Here is a 16,052-nt window from a genome sequence, read left to right on the forward strand (position 1 = left end):
ACGTGACAATTGAGTTTTAAGTCTTATAGCATTTTTATTGGAAAAAAAGGCACACACGAAATTTGTAACACTCTATAGTATAGGGACTTTTTCTACTAGTAATATATGTCTGCCCGGACATTATCTTACCAGTACAAAGTGATCTCTTATATAATTTTTTTTCAAAACTAATAGTCCCAGCGGAAAACTTATTTGCAAAAACAAAACGGACAAAAAAATGACATTATGCAGATTTTGTATCTATAAAATAAAATATTTTACCTACCTGCCTACCCATGACAAATAATATACCGAGCCAAGTTATTTTTTTGGGGGAAAAAATGAAATATTTTACCTACCTGCCTACCCATGACAAATAATATACCGAGCAAAGTTATTTTTTTGGGGGAAAAAATAAAATATTTTACCTACCTGCCTACCCATGACAAATAATATACCGAGCCAAGTTATTTTTTTGGGGGAAAAAATAAAATATTTTACCTACCTACCTACCCTGTTTCAAAACATAGGGTCGGAAAAGGGCAAACAAACAATATTTAAATTTAGGCCTTAGTATGGACGATATATCTAGAATTGATACTTATTAAGGGTGATATATCTAGAATTAATACTTATTAAGGGTGATATACATTCTCAATTTTATTAGTAAGGACGATAAACATAGAATTGATACTTATTGAGGGTGATACTATACCTAGAATTGATACTTATCAAGGGTGATATACCTAGAATTGATACTTATCAAGGGTGATATACCTAGATTTGATACTTATCAAGGGTGATATACCTAGATTTGATACTTATTAAGGGTGATATACCTAGGTTTGATACTTATTAAGGGTGATATATCTAGAATTGATACTTATAAAGGGTGCTATATCTAGAATTGATACTTAGTATGGACGATATATCTAGAATTGATACTTATTTTAAGGTTGATATACCTAGAATTGATACTTATTAAGGGTGATATACCTAGAATTAATACTTATTAAGGGTGATATATACCTAGATTTGATACTTATAAAAGGTGATATACCTAGAATTAATACTTAATATGGACGATATATCTAGAATTGATACTTATTAAGGGTGATATATCTAGAATTGATACTTTGTAAGGACGATGAACCTAGAATTGATTCTTATTGAGGTTGATACTATACCTAGAATTAATACTTAGTATGGACGATATACCTAGAATTGATATGTATTAAGGGTGATATACCTAGATTTGATATGTATTAAGGGTGATATACCTAGAATTAATACTAATTAAGGGTGATATACATTCTCAATTTTATTAGTAAGGACGATTAACATAGAATTGATACTTATTGAGTGTGATACTATACCTATAATTAATACTTAGTATGGACGATATATCTAGAATTGATATGTATTAAGGGTGATATACCTAGAATTAATACTTATTAAGGGTGATATACCTAGAATTGATACTTATTAAGGGTGATATACCTAGAATTGATACTTATTAAGGGTGATATATCTAGAATTAATACTTATTAAGGGTGATATACCTAGAATTGATACTTATAAAGGGTGATATATCTAGAATTGATACTTATTTTAAGGGTGATATACCTAGAATTGATACTTATTAAGGGTGATATACATTCTCAATTTTATTAGTAAGGACGGTAAACATAGAATTGATACTTATTGAGGGTGAAATATCTAGAATTGATACTCTGTAAGGACGATGAACCTTGAATTGATACTTATTTAGGGTGATATACCTAGAATTGATACTTATAATTTAAAGGTTATATACCTAGAATTGATACTTATTAAGGACGATATACCTAGAATTAATACTTATTAAGGGTGATATACATTCTCAATTTTATTAGTAAGGACGGTAAACATAGAATTGATACTTATTGAGGGTGATACTATACCTAGAATTGATACTTATCAAGGGTGATATACCTAGATTTGATACTTATTAAGGGTGATATACCTAGATTTGATACTTATTAAGGGTGATATACCTAGAATTGATACTTATTAAGGACGATATATCTAGAATTGATACTTATTAAGGGTGGTATACCTAGAATTGATACTTATTAAGGGTGATATACCTAGAATTGATACTTATTAAGGGTGATATATCTAGAATTAATACTTATTAAGGGTGATATACCTAGAATTGATACTTATAAAGGGTGATATATCTAGAATTGATACTTATTTTAAGGGTGATATACCTAGAATTGATACTTATTAAGGGTGATATACATTCTCAATTTTATTAGTAAGGACGGTAAACATAGAATTGATACTTATTGAGGGTGATACTATACCTAGAATTGATACTTATCAAGGGTGATATACCTAGATTTGATACTTATTAAGGGTGATATACCTAGATTTAATACTTATTAAGGGTGATATACCTAGAATTGATACTTATTAAGGACGATATATCTAGAATTGATACTTATTAAGGGTGGTATACCTAGAATTGATACTTATTAAGGGTGATATACCTAGAATTGATACTTATTAAGGGTGATATATCTAGAATTAATACTTATTAAGGGTGATATACCTAGAATTGATACTTATAAAGGGTGATATACCTAGAATTGATACTTATAAAGGGTGATATATCTAGAATTGATACTTATTTTAAGGGTGATATACCTAGAATTGATACTTATTAAGGGTGATATACCTAGAATTGATACTTATTAAGGGTGGTATACCTAGAATTGATACTTTTTAAGGGTGATATACCTAGATTTGATACTTATTAAGGGTGATATACCTAGAATTAATACTTATTAAGGGTGATATACATTCTCAATTTTATTAGTAAGGACGGTAAACATAGAATTGATACTTATTAAGGGTGATATACCTAGAATTGATACTTATCAAGGGTGATATACCTAGAATTGATACTTATTAAGGGTGATATACCTAGATTTGATACTTATTAAGGGCGATATACCTAGAATTGATACTTATTAAGGGTGATATACCTAGAATTGATACTTATCAAGGGTGATATACCTAGAATTGATACTTATTAAGGGTGATATATCTAGAATTGATACTTATAAAGGGTGATATATCTAGAATTGATACTTATTAAGGGTGGTATACCTAGAATTGATACTTTTTAAGGGTGATATACCTAGAATTGATACTTTGTAAGGGTGATAATTTATACCTAGAATTGATATGTATTAAGGGTGATATACCTATAATTAATACTTAGTATGGACGATATATCTAGAATTGATACTTATTAAGGGTGAAATATCTAGAATTGATACTCTGTAAGGACGATGAACCTTGAATTGATACTTATTTAGGGTGATATACCTAGAATTGATACTTATAATTTAAAGGTTATATACCTAGAATTGATACTTATTAAGGACGATATACCTAGAATTAATACTTATTAAGGGTGATATACATTCTCAATTTTATTAGTAAGGACGGTAAACATAGAATTGATACTTATTGAGGGTGATACTATACCTAGAATTGATACTTATCAAGGGTGATATACCTAGATTTGATACTTATTAAGGGTGATATACCTAGATTTGATACTTATTAAGGGTGATATACCTAGAATTGATACTTATTAAGGACGATATATCTAGAATTGATACTTATTAAGGGTGGTATACCTAGAATTGATACTTATTAAGGGTGATATACCTAGAATTGATACTTATTAAGGGTGATATATCTAGAATTAATACTTATTAAGGGTGATATACCTAGAATTGATACTTATAAAGGGTGATATATCTAGAATTGATACTTATTTTAAGGGTGATATACCTAGAATTGATACTTATTAAGGGTGATATACATTCTCAATTTTATTAGTAAGGACGGTAAACATAGAATTGATACTTATTGAGGGTGATACTATACCTAGAATTGATACTTATCAAGGGTGATATACCTAGATTTGATACTTATTAAGGGTTATATACCTAGATTTGATACTTATTAAGGGTGATATACCTAGAATTGATACTTATTAAGGACGATATATCTAGAATTGATACTTATTAAGGGTGGTATACCTAGAATTGATACTTATTAAGGGTGATATACCTAGAATTGATACTTATTAAGGGTGATATATCTAGAATTAATACTTATTAAGGGTGATATACCTAGAATTGATACTTATAAAGGGTGATATACCTAGAATTGATACTTATAAAGGGTGATATATCTAGAATTGATACTTATTTTAAGGGTGATATACCTAGAATTGATACTTATTAAGGGTGATATACCTAGAATTGATACTTATTAAGGGTGGTATACCTAGAATTGATACTTTTTAAGGGTGATATACCTAGATTTGATACTTATTAAGGGTGATATACCTAGAATTAATACTTATTAAGGGTGATATACATTCTCAATTTTATTAGTAAGGACGGTAAACATAGAATTGATACTTATTAAGGGTGATATACCTAGAATTGATACTTATCAAGGGTGATATACCTAGAATTGATACTTATTAAGGGTGATATACCTAGAATTGATACTTAATATGGACGATATACCTAGAATTGATACTTATTAAGGACGATATACCTAGAATTGATACTTATTAAGGGTGATATACTTAGAATTGATACTTATTAAGGGTGATATACCTAGAATTGATACTTATTAAGGGTGATATACCTAGATTTGATACTTATTAAGGGTGATATACCTAGAATTAATACTTAATATGGACGATATACCTAGAATTGATACTTATTAAGGGTGATATACCTAGAATTGATACTTATTAAGGGTGATATATCTAGAATTGATTCTTATTGAGGGTGATATACCTAGAATTAATACTTAGTATGGACGATATATCTAGAATTGATACTTATTTTAAGGGTGATATACCTAGAATTGATACTTATAAAGGGTGATATACCTAGAATTAATACTTATTAAGGGTGATATATACCTAGATTTGATACTTATAAAGGGTGATATACCTAGAATTAATACTTAATATGGACGATATATCTAGAATTGATACTTATTAAGGGTGATATATCTAGAATTGATACTTTGTAAGGACGATGAACCTTATTGAGGTTGATACTATACCTAGAATTAATACTTAGTATGGACGATATACCTAGAATTGATATGTATTAAGGGTGATATACCTAGAATTAATACTTATTAAGGGTGATATACATTCTCAATTTTATTAGTAAGGACGATTAACATAGAATTGATACTTATTAAGGGTGATATATACCTAGATTTGATACTTATAAAAGGTGATATACCTAGAATTAATACTTAATATGGACGATATATCTAGAATTGATACTTATTAAGGGTGATATACCTAGATTTGATACTTATTAAGGGTGATAAAGCTAGAATTGATACTTATTAAAGGTGATATACCTAGAAGTAATACTTAATATGGACGATATATCTAGAATTGATACTTATTAAGGGTGATTTACCTAGAATTGATACTTTGTAAGGGTGATACACCTAGAATTAATACTTAGTATGGACGATATATCTAGAATTGATACTTATAAAGGGTAATTTAGCTAGAATTGATACTTAATAAGGGTCATATACCTAGAATTGATACTTATTAAGGGTGATATACCTATAATTAATACTTAGTATGGACGATATATCTAGAATTAATACTTATTAAGGGTGAAATATCTAGAATTGATACTCTGTAAGGACGATGAACCTTGAATTGATACTTATTTAGGGTGATATACCTAGAATTGATACTTATAATTTAAAGGTTATATACCTAGAATTGATACTTATTAAGGACGATATACCTAGAATTAATACTTATTAAGGGTGATATACATTCTCAATTTTATTAGTAAGGACGGTAAACATAGAATTGATACTTATTGAGGGTGATACTATACCTAGAATTGATACTTATCAAGGGTGATATACCTAGATTTGATACTTATTAAGGGTGATATACCTAGATTTGATACTTATTAAGGGTGATATACCTAGAATTGATACTTATTAAGGACGATATATCTAGAATTGATACTTATTAAGGGTGGTATACCTAGAATTGATACTTATTAAGGGTGATATACCTAGAATTGATACTTATTAAGGGTGATATATCTAGAATTAATACTTATTAAGGGTGATATACCTAGAATTGATACTTATAAAGGGTGATATATCTAGAATTGATACTTATTTTAAGGGTGATATACCTAGAATTGATACTTATTAAGGGTGATATACATTCTCAATTTTATTAGTAAGGACGGTAAACATAGAATTGATACTTATTGAGGGTGATACTATACCTAGAATTGATACTTATCAAGGGTGATATACCTAGATTTGATACTTATTAAGGGTGATATACCTAGATTTGATACTTATTAAGGGTGATATACCTAGAATTGATACTTATTAAGGACGATATATCTAGAATTGATACTTATTAAGGGTGGTATACCTAGAATTGATACTTATTAAGGGTGATATACCTAGAATTGATACTTATTAAGGGTGATATATCTAGAATTAATACTTATTAAGGGTGATATACCTAGAATTGATACTTATAAAGGGTGATATACCTAGAATTGATACTTATAAAGGGTGATATATCTAGAATTGATACTTATTTTAAGGGTGATATACCTAGAATTGATACTTATTAAGGGTGATATACCTAGAATTGATACTTATTAAGGGTGGTATACCTAGAATTGATACTTTTTAAGGGTGATATACCTAGATTTGATACTTATTAAGGGTGATATACCTAGAATTAATACTTATTAAGGGTGATATACATTCTCAATTTTATTAGTAAGGACGGTAAACATAGAATTGATACTTATTAAGGGTGATATACCTAGAATTGATACTTATCAAGGGTGATATACCTAGAATTGATACTTATTAAGGGTGATATACCTAGATTTGATACTTATTAAGGGTGATATACCTAGAATTGATACTTATTAAGGGTGATATACCTAGAATTGATACTTATCAAGGGTGATATACCTAGAATTGATACTTATTAAGGGTGATATATCTAGAATTGATACTTATAAAGGGTGATATATCTAGAATTGATACTTAGTATGGACGATATATCTAGAATTGATACTTATTTTAAGGGTGATATACCTAGAATTAATACTTATTAAGGGTGATATATACCTAGATTTGATACTTATAAAGGGTGATATACCTAGAATTAATACTTAATATGGACGATATATCTAGAATTGATACTTATTAAGGGTGATATATCTAGAATTGATACTTTGTAAGGACGATGAACCTAGAATTGATTCTTATTGAGGTTGATACTATACCTAGAATTAATACTTAGTATGGACGATATACCTAGAATTGATATGTATTAAGGGTGATATACCTAGAATTAATACTTATTAAGGGTGATATACATTCTCAATTTTATTAGTAAGGACGATTAACATAGAATTGATACTTATTAAGGGTGATATACCTAGAATTGATACTTATTAAGGGTGATATATCTAGATTTGATATGTATTAAGGCTGATATATCTAGAATTGATACTTATTAAGGGTGATATACCTAGAATTGATACTTATTAAGGGTGATAAAGCTAGAATTGATACTTATTAAAGGTGATATATCTAGAATTAATACTTAATATGGACGATATATCTAGAATTGATACTTATTAAGGGTGATATATCTAGAATTGATACTTTGTAAGGGTGATAATTTATACCTAGAATTGATATGTATTAAGGGTGATACACCTAGAATTAATACTTAGTATGGACGATATATCTAGAATTGATACTTATAAAGGGTAATTTAGCTAGAATTGATACTTAATAAGGGTAATATACCTAGAATTGATACTTATTAAGGGTGATATACCTATAATTAATACTTAATATGGACGATATATCTAGAATTGATACTTATTAAGGGTGATATACCTAGAATTGATACTTATAATTTAAAGGTTATATACCTAGAATTGATACTTATTAAGGACGATTTACCTAGAATTAATACCTATTAAGGATGATAAACCTATAATTGATACTAATTAATTAAGGATGATATACCTAGATTTGATACTTATTAAGGGTGATATATCTAGATTTGATACTTATAAAGGGTGATATACCTAGAATTAATACTTAATATGGACGATATATCTAGAATTGATACTTATTAAGGGTGATATATCTAGAATTGATACTTTGTAAGGAAGATGAACCTAGAATTGATTCTTATTGAGGGTGATATACCTAGAATTAATACTTAGTATGGACGATATATCTAGAATTGATACTTATTAAGGGTGATATACCTAGATTTGATATGTATTAAGGGTGATATACCTAGAATTAATACTTATTAAGGGTGATAAAGCTAGAATTGATACTTATTAAAGGTGATATACCTAGAATTAATACTTAATATGGACGATATGTCTAGAATTGATACTTATTACGGGTAATATACCTAGAATTGATACTTATTAAGGGTGATATACCTAGAATTGATACTTATTACGGGTCATATAGCAAGAATTGAAACTTACAATGGATGATATAGCTGATATCTCAAAAACTAAAGCATTTAGAACGAATCTGATTGATGAAATTGTTCAATATGATGAAATAAACTCATCATAAATACCAGGACTAAATTTTGTATATACGCCAGACGCTCGTTTCGTCTACAAAAGACTCATCAGTGTTGCTCGAATCCAAATAAGTTAAAAAAAAAAAAAAAAAAAGCCAAATAAAGTACGAAGTTGAAGAGCATTGAGGACCAAAATTCCTAAAAGTTTTGACAAATACAGCTAAGGTAATCTATGCCTGAGGTAGAAAAGCCTTAGTATTTAAAAAATTCAAAATTTTGTAATCAGTTAATATATAAATATAACCATTTCAATGATAATTCATGTCAGCACAAAAGTGCTGACTACTGGGCTTGTGATACCTTCGGGGAAATAAATCTCCACCAGCAGTGGCATCGACCCAGTGGTTGTAAATAAACTCATCATAGATACCAGGACTAAATTTTGTATATACGCCACTGGGTTGCTGCCACTAAATTTGTAATTAAAGGAAATTTCACAGTGTTGGGTCATAATTATCATTGAAAATAAAGATAAATTGTTCACAGCAAAATTATTGTTCAGCAAAGTAAGATCTACGCATAATTTTATTTGACAACAATTGTCAATTGACTCAAAGGAGTTAAAGACAATTTTTCATTATTTATTCATCTAGTTTGCATTCTTGAAAAATCTACTCCTTTGAAACTGTTGAATCAATTCAGCCAAACTTGGGCTGAATGAGTTTCAGAGTATCTAGTGTAAATTTGTATTTTATTTTTTATGTACGTCAAGATACATAGTAACTATGGCTATAATGGAACATAGGGGTACAATGCATATTTTTGCTTTTACAGATACAAAGAACGTGTAAATTGCATATTAAACCACTCTACAAACTATCATTGATTAAAGGTTAAGCAAAAATATAAATATGTCATTTGTATGTACAGGTGAGAGATTCAGGCTCTTGAGGCACTCTTGTTTTAGTCGAATTGAATTTATAGGTTTTTTATTCCTAATCAGATCTAGTTAATTATTTCAGACCTGTCTCTCCCGAAAATGAAGTAACTTTTTAATCATGTCATAGATGTGGGTATACCATCTATGATCAGGTTTATAGATTATTTTTGTTTACCACATGACACATTATCTTCTTCTAAGTTATATTTCTTATCAGTTATTTAGTTTCACCACCTTAGGTTAATAGTACTTGTTTATCCGAGATGAATTAACATAAGCTCCTCAAAATGCTTCTTCAAAGTCAGTCATTGATTGTTAACGTTGTCAAACGTGGGAATCGTATGCATTTGCATAATGTTATGGTCACAGTAGAAAGTTATATACTACCATGATACCATTGAATTTAAAAGAACGTTCGTCATCTTTTATCAACAACTATAAGTCAATGAAAATAATGTACTTGTTGAGTTGAAGACCCACGAGCTTCAGATTTGTCATTGAATTTCGTTTAATTTATTGATATATACACATTACAGTTGATTTATCATGCTGATACACTAATATCTTGTTGTCAGTAACGCAAAAGCAGTCTCTGCGTACAAAATGAGGAATGAAAAGGTATGCAACAAACACGACAAGTAGCCACGCACACAGCAAATCATATACATGTATAATCAAGTGTACATAGCTATTTTTACATGTAAATATTGAACTTTGGCTATTGTAAAATAGGACCAGACAGAATGATCACCTTGTTTTATAAATAATGGCTTGAGGAAATAATATGACAATGTTCTGGTTTGTATGAATGATTTCCCTTTCATTATTACATGGTAAATTAAGCTGACATAAATAATGTCCTGTGAATGAAAACTAACTTTTCCGTTGACTATTTTGTTTCACAAGTACTTTTCAATTTATAATATTAGAAAAAAATCAAGTAATGCATGCAAATTCTTACCCTAAATAATGTGAAATAGATCAATAAATGGTCATAAACGCATTCCTGTCTCGTCATGCCAGATTTGGTACATTTATATACTGTGTGTATTTTTATACTAAGTAGATTGTTTAACTGATGTAGAAAGTAAAAATGCATAACGGATACTTACATCCTGACCAATTAAATCCAATGTTTTTGTAAATACTGTATACTTTCTCATTCAAAATGTGTATTTCTTTTTCTACACATATCCTAAAGACACGTTCATTTGAGATAAGATTAGGAAATGTATGTATGTATGTATAGCGTACACTCACTCATATAATAACATGTATATCTCCTACGGACACTTGTGCATCTTAATCGACTTTAGTATTCATGTTACCGATTTGGAATAAACGTGTCTATAATTGATCACTGGATTTGAAAAGAATCAATGACCTTTTAAAAAGTTTCCGATAATAAATTCACCTGACATAAGACAGGTTTATGAAAGTTTTATCTTAACTCCATTGTATGTACTTATTTAGTTAGAGGTGATTTATTGAATATCTCGGCAACTGAGGATTTAATACTCGTATCTTAGAACAGGTAACTTCAAGGAGAAAACGGAACGGCTTGGAATTAAGCACACTGTTTCGGACGTCTATTTACGTAATTATTTAATGTTCTTAAAAATATGTGTGGTCCAAACCGAATTTTTACAGCTATTGAGATTGGAGATGAACTATAATTGATTTTACGTGAAATAATACTGCTTTTAATCACTCTAGACAATTCATGTCCAAGTTTTGTGAATACATGCAAAATATGATTATCACTTGCTTTAATTACGTATAGATTTAAAAAATAAATCATCATTAAATTCTAAATTATTCATGAAATGGTTCAATAGTATAGGCAACATATCCCTACATTGGTGTTTGTACGTATTAACCAATTATACTCTAATATTAACGTTGTTGCTTTTCCCCAGTATTTACCTTCCAATAGTACACGATCCTATGGTTGTGTTGATGGGTTTTTTTCAGTGATTGTGCTATGGCGGTATTAAAATGTAGTTCCTCTATTCTTACTAACTATTCTATTGTTTCATATAATGTTGTAAATATCAATGCAGTACAATAAAGGTTTTTCTTTATAAGAGAATGAAATTGTCAACGTGACAATACTATTAGTTACATATATATAGTGTGCTAGTGACCTAGGACGGTATGGGGTCAGTAAATTCCATATGGGGTGACAGCGAAGCTCGAATCCCCATATGGAATTTAATGACTCCATATATACTGTATTAGGTCACTAGCACACTATGTAACGAATTTATCTTACCGACTATCTGAAGGAAGTTGCTGCTCCGTTTCAAAATAAATAACTTTCCGTAAAACTAGTATATATTGATAGGGGATTAATTGGGGAATAAAAAAACAAAAAACATATAGGGGTCAATGAGGTTGTTTTAGAGATATTAGCCATTGGAATTTTGGCGGGAAAATGTTCTCTCTTGACTTTTCATAGCTTCATCATCATTGGCGGATCCAGGGGGCTCCGGGGAATGGAATCCCCCTGTTTTTGGCCGATCAATGCATTTGAATGGGGACATATAGTTTGACCCCCCCTTTTTTGTCCTGGGTAGGGACCCCCTTTTAAATGGCTGGATCCGCCCCTGATCATTGACCATTTAAAGTTCTCAAAAACTATTATAAACTAAATAATATTTATAAGACTTTTACAAATGGCTTAAAATTATACATTTAAAAGATTTATAAAAAGAAAAATGGGGGTCCATGGGCAAGTTTTTTTAAGGCATTCAAATGGATAAAACCAGAGGATTTCGAAAATCTGACAAAAATTCCAAAACATGACAAGCAAACATCTTTAAAGTGTGAAATTTAGACTAGTGACCTATCAAAATGAGCAAGTCTTCAATACTGTTAGCATTAAGAAACTACTTCCATTGATCCTACAAAAACAGATACCAACAATAACAACTTGTTAGGTTTAATGTGTTTTATGAATTTATTTCAATCTTAATCATCAATTTCTTCGTCTGTTGAAACCTTAACGATTTTTTCTCAGTACCGTTTTGTTTAGATAAAGGGACGTAACACCACTACTAACCGTGTATGAGATAAGCCCCGCCTCCCTACTAACCAAATATGAAATATCCACGATCTCCACGAGGGCGCTTTTAACCAATCACATTCCTAGAAATGTATAGGAGGTAAGATAAAATCCAATAAGTTCCCAATAAAACATTAAATTGAATACACAAATGACAGGTGTACAGTCACCCCCGGACTTGGAAGATACAATTCTACAAGAAGCTTAAAACAAGCAATGATCAGTCGGGTCAGCTTCGTTTGGTAAATAAACAAACTTTGTATACCAGAAATGAAGAATTATGTCAAACAAAGGACGTTTATACTACTGTCAACATGGACAGCCTTGATCATAAGGAAAACATGTTTTATGCTATGTTAAAGAACTAGGTGTTGACATGAATATCAATTATATGGTCATTTGTTTAAAAATTTCCTGTTACAAAACTATTAATTTTTCGAAAAACTAAGGATTTTCTTATCCCAGGTATAGATTACCTTAGCTGTATTTGGCACAACTTTTTGGAATTTTGGGTCCTCAATGCTCTTCAACTTTGTACTTGTTTGGCTTTATAACTATTTTGAACTGAGCGTCACTGATGTAGACGATCGCGAAACGCGCGTCTGGCGTACTAAATTATAATCCTGGTACCTTTGATAACTATTTCCGTTATCAATTCGATACATCCACGAATATAATAAGCTTTCCACTAGGACTTTTGTAATAAGATGCCTTTCAAATATAAATATTTCTGTAGACAACGTGTACTACCAGTTACATCTTGCTGAGACAACGTGTCCTACCAGTTACATCTTGCTGAGACAACGTGTCCTACCAGTTTCATCTTGCTGAGACAACGTGTCCTACCAGTTACATCTTGCTGAGACAACGTGTCCTACCAGTCACATCTTGCTGAGACAACGTGTCCTACCAGTCACATCTTGCTGAGACAACGTGTCCTACCAGTCACATCTTGCTGAGACAACGTGTCCTACCAGTTACATCTGGCTGAGACAACGTGTCCTACCAGTTACATCTTGCTGAGACAACGTGTCCTACCAGTCACATCTTGCTGAGACAACGTGTCCTACCTGTTACATCTTGCTGAGACAACGTGTCCTACAAGTTACATCTTGCTGAGACAACGTGTCCTACCAGTTACATCTTGCTGAGACAAAGTGTCCTACCAGTCACATCTTGCTGAGACAACGTGTCCTACCAGTTACATCTTGCTGAGACAACGTGTCCTACCAGTTACATCTTGCTGAGACAACGTGTCCTACCAGTTAGATCTTGCTGGTCAATCCTGTATCTGTACTGAGAGCTCGTGTGCAATGTAGTACAATGAAGTAGTCCGACGGATTCGAGGGACTTGAACAATATTTTTTAAAGGATTTCGTTTTAGGATTCATACCAGGATTGAACATACGTGCAGGGACGAGATCGGATACTTTTGAGTTCATATCGAATTTACCACATGTAACTGTAAAAGAGGGACGAAAGATACCAGAGGGACAGTCAAACTCATAGATTGAACATAAATTGACAACGCCATGGCTAAAAATTTTAATAAGAAAAACAGACATTAATAGAATACAGGGGCGGATCCAGCCATTTTAAAAGGGGGGGGGGTCCCAACCCAGGACAAAGGGGGGGGGGGGGGTTCCAGCTATATGTCCCCATTCAAATGCATTGATCGTCCAAAAAAAAAGGGGGGTCTAACCCCCGGAACCCCCCCCCCCCCCCCCCTGGATCCGCATTCGAAGACACAACATAGAAAACTAAAAACTAAGCAACACGAACCCCACCAAAAAACTGGGGGTGATCGCATGTGGTCCGGAAGGGTAAGCAAATCCTGCTGAATCTTATATGTTAATTTGAAATACGGGAATAGTTTAAACCAACAATTCATTTTGGTTTTTACCAGTGAACAAATAACTGATACCTCATATAAAAAAAAACGTAAAAGAAGTAACAATATTTTTTGTTTACTGTAATACATTTAAAAAAAAATAACATTCATCTACAATTAAAAATAAAAAGGATTTAATCAATCATTTACAAAAGAAAAATAAAGCACTACACTTTTTTAACCGACAATACTTTTGCTATTATATCATAAAACTTAATCGCCACAAAAAAGCACAATAGTAACCATAGTAACCATATTTGTTTCTATTGGATACATTAAAGGACTTTACTGTTGATTGTATTTAGACGATATGTTGACAGAATATCTATCGATAAAGAAATCTTAAAAACTCTGATCTATAAACACCTTAGAACGGCCTTGAAAGGAAGGTTATTATTATTGTCTTACAGTAATATGAAAACAACAACCACTGAACTTAAGACAGGCACATACAAAATGTGGCGGGTTTAAACTAGTTTGAAAACACTAATCCTCACCTAACCTACGACAGTGGTGTAACAGTACAACAAAAGAAAACAAGAGTGCACACACTGACATGTCTCGCCTTCTTTATTAATCATTGATATTATGTTGATAGTCCTAAGTATAAAGCTTTATTACAACTGTCACATAAACTTAACATTAACCAAGATAGCTAAACAAAGACCAATGAACCATGAAAATGAGGTCAAGGTCAGATGAACCATGCCAGGCAGACATGTACAGCTAACAAAGCTTCCATACAACAAATATAGTTGACCTATTACTTATAGTTTAAGAAAAATAGACCAAAACACAAAAACTTAACACTGTGCAATGAACCGTGCAATTGAGGTCATGGTCAAATAAAACCTGCGGGACTGACATATAGATCATAATATATTTCCATACACCAAATATAGTTGACCTTTGGCATATAAAATTAGATAAAAAGACCAAAACTTAAAAACTTAACTTTGACCACTGAACCATGAAAATGAGGTCAAGGTCAGATGACATCTGCCCGCTAGACATGTACACCTTACAATCATGCCAAACAACAAATATAGTAGACCTGTTGCATAAAGTATGAGAAAAACAGACCAAAACACAAAAACTTAACTATAACCACTGAACCATAAAAATGAGGTCAAGGTCAGATGACACCTGCCAGTTGGACATGTACATCTTGCAGTCCTTCCATACACCAAATTGCTTATAGTATCTGAGATATGGACTTGACCACCAAAACTTAACCTTGTTCACTGATCCATGAAATGAGGTCGAGGTCAAGTGAAAACTGTCTGACGGGCATGAGGACCTTGCAAGATACGCACATACCAAATATAGTTATCCTATTACTTATAATAAGAGAGAATTCAACATTACAAAAATTCTGAACTTGTTTTTCAAGTGGTCGCTGAACCATAAAAATGAGGTCAATGACATTGAACATGTGACTGACGGAAACTTCGTAACATGAGGCATCTATATACAAAGT

General features: G+C 31.2%; 1 protein-coding gene across 5 annotated transcripts in view; it reads right to left on the reverse strand.

Moving 5' to 3' along the window:
- LOC139513673 (glycoprotein-N-acetylgalactosamine 3-beta-galactosyltransferase 1-like) overlaps positions 1-10,987 on the reverse strand; it is a 51,251-nt gene extending 40,264 nt beyond the window's left edge. Inside the window, exon 1 of one of the 5 annotated variants that reach the window (XM_071302374.1) lies at positions 10,875-10,987. The gene's annotated coding sequence lies outside the window, so the exon portion shown is untranslated. The other 4 variants (XM_071302371.1, XM_071302369.1, XM_071302372.1 and 1 more) reach the window with 4 other exon arrangements.
- Positions 10,988-16,052: the final 5,065 nt, after the last annotated feature.

This window comes from Mytilus edulis, chromosome 2 (genome assembly GCF_963676685.1).
Source record: "Mytilus edulis chromosome 2, xbMytEdul2.2, whole genome shotgun sequence".
NCBI lineage: Eukaryota > Metazoa > Mollusca > Bivalvia > Mytilida > Mytilidae > Mytilus > Mytilus edulis.